At 43.8% G+C, this 2,694-nt stretch overlaps 1 pseudogene; it reads right to left on the reverse strand.

Annotated features, from left to right (window-relative positions):
- Window positions 1-409: 409 nt before the first annotated feature.
- Window positions 410-990, reverse strand: LOC104677654 (annotated as a pseudogene).
- Window positions 991-2,694: the final 1,704 nt, after the last annotated feature.

The raw sequence follows: 2,694 nt of genomic DNA on the forward strand, positions 1-2,694 counted from the left end.
CAAACCTCTAGATATACACGTAGGAAGATTTTGGTATTTCCCACTAGTGAAACTGCTCAGTTCGAGGGTACGTGCATCTTCATCTTTAATAAATACTACCAACATTTGAAAACCCCAACAATTTCAAGGACTGGCCAGAGTCCCAAGTGCGATGGGTGTGGAATGGCAGCTCACTGTAGCAGGTGCGGGGTCTCAGTTGGGGTCTTGGAGAGGCACTTAATTATAGCAAGAATGTTTCATAAATGGTATCTGATATATTCAAGACTAGTGCAGAATAAAAACACATTGCTTAGAAATAATTATTCATAGATCCAAAGTCGACAAAAGTCTTTTTCTTCTCATGTAAAAATATATAATTTATTTCCAGAGGGAGGGAGAACAATAACTTAAACCAGAAAACACCTTCATATTAATCATTCTTCTCATATACTTCAAATTTGAACTTAATGTCTTTCTCCTCCTGGACATCAGAGAGAACACCTGGGTATTCTGGCAGAAGTTTATATTTTTCCAAATCAATTTCTGGAAAAAACGTGTCACTTTCAAAGTCCCGCATGATCCTTGTCACAAATAGTTTAAGATGGCTTGGGTGATTCATGGCTTCCTTATAAACAGAACTGCCACCAACTATCCAAATCATCTCTACTTTATTTGCTAATTCTGGTTGTTCAGTAAGTTTTAAGATATCATCCAGACTTCTGGCAAGAAAATGAGCTCCTTGTGGAGGTTCCTTGAGTTCTCTGCTGAGAACTAAATTAATTCTATCCTTTAAAGATCGATTCTTCTCAGGAATGGAGAACCAGATCTTCCTACACGTAACACCAGATTCTGTTTACCTTCTCCTGAAGAGTCTGTGGAAATACCTGAATTCATTCCTGAGCGGCGGAAATACCTGAATTCATTCCTGAGCGGCGGCCAGGGCAGGTGCCCGTTCTTGCCAATGCCCGTGTTCCGGGACACAGCGACGATGCAGTTTAGCAAACGAACCATGACAGCAGCGGTGAGCACCTCCGAGCCCGCTCGCTACACCAGAACGCGCGGCCGAGATTGGCCTGAAGGTTTTTACTTTGAACCTGGAGGATGAGAAATGACCTCTCTCTCTCCACCTCAAAGCTCGTCCTGAGCATGCACCTCCTGAGAGCAGGGGCAGCGCGGCAGCGCCACCTGGTGGTCCATGCACTTCCCTTTGCAGATCACTCACAGCCCTGAGACCCTCCTCTCCTTTCCATGCACCTGGGATTTCTTCACTGGACACCATCCTGCGTCAACTTTCCTGTAAAGCAAAAGAAGCGCACAGGGCTTGCTCATGGAGTCCCTGCACAAAGTGGCCGTGGTGGCTGCGATGGACACTGCATGGGCACAGCAACTGTGTCGCCACTCACCAAGGCTGACCTGGCAGCTGCCACTGCTGAGGGCTCAGCCAACGAAAAGCAGCTGTTTTATTTTGGACGGAGAAATAAAACAGGGAATGGTAACTAAGAATAAAATAACATTATGATAGATAAATATGCCACTAAAGATATAGTAGCAGTTTAAATAATTTTGAGACTATGAACAAGATTATGCCAATGGAGAGAACTTATTACAAGTAGAGAAAGCTGGAGTATTGATCCTCCCCTCCTTGGTTGTCAGCTCCCTGTCCTGTGTGTCGGTGGAACGTACTCCAGCTGCTCTATAGCAAAAGATGGTGGGGGGAGGAATGGTGTCATCTCCACCTTTGGTGAGATCCATGTCACTGTGTTCGGGGGAAGAGCCATGAACTCCCCATGCAGAGAGGAGGCTGTGGCTGTGAAGGTGCCTGTGGGAGAGGTGAGCACCCGCTCCCTCTACACTGATGGCCAAGAGCCTGCAGATGGCGGGGAAGGCTTCCTCTCAGCTGTGTCCTATCAGGTTTTTCCAAGCGTCAAGGAGCAGACCTGCATATTGCCTCTGCTGATGTGAGCTGCATGCACACCTAGAAGTAAGGTCACCCCTGCTGGGGGTCCTGGGTCTGCTGGTTGTTCTGGGTGCTCAGAGGGAAGATGGGGAGGGGACTATGTGCAAAACAGTAACCATACTCTATCAATTATTTTTACCTTAACCTTTGTTTCATAAAATAAAATGTAGGACTCCAAAAGGAAAAAGAAACGATCTAAAATTTGTGTCCTTGAATAAAAAGTGAACACCCATTAACCACCAGGGATAGACGTTTGTGGAGCAAACCAGAAGCCCCATCATTTGCCCCAGCTCAGCATTAAACTCTTTCCTCCCCCAAATAAAAATACATCCTGACTTTCATGATCATCACTTCTTTGTTCTATTTTATATTTTTATCATCCAAAATTATAATTTAGTTTTCTTTAGAAATATGCTTTTGTTCTTTTATTCTATAGATTCTTTCTTGAAATTTATATTGTGTGGAGAGCTTCCCGTAGTGTGCATTTTGCTGATTGCTCCCCAAGCCATTGTTTGTGTTTTTATTATCTGTATTGCCTCTAAATTGGTAATTGGCTATGGAGGCTAGCTTATATTCAGGCTTGGTTCCTTTGTCACTTGTACTTGTTTGATGTGCTGTATTGTGTTCTTCCATCAAGAGGAAGAACCTGACATTAGTTTTTTGTTTTATTGTGTTGTTAATTGCCATTGCTGTTCGATGGTTAAATCTGTTAACTCATGATGGTTTGCAAAAGAGTTATTATAGTCTCGGTCTCTCAT

This window comes from Rhinopithecus roxellana, chromosome 4 (genome assembly GCF_007565055.1).
Source record: "Rhinopithecus roxellana isolate Shanxi Qingling chromosome 4, ASM756505v1, whole genome shotgun sequence".
NCBI lineage: Eukaryota > Metazoa > Chordata > Mammalia > Primates > Cercopithecidae > Rhinopithecus > Rhinopithecus roxellana.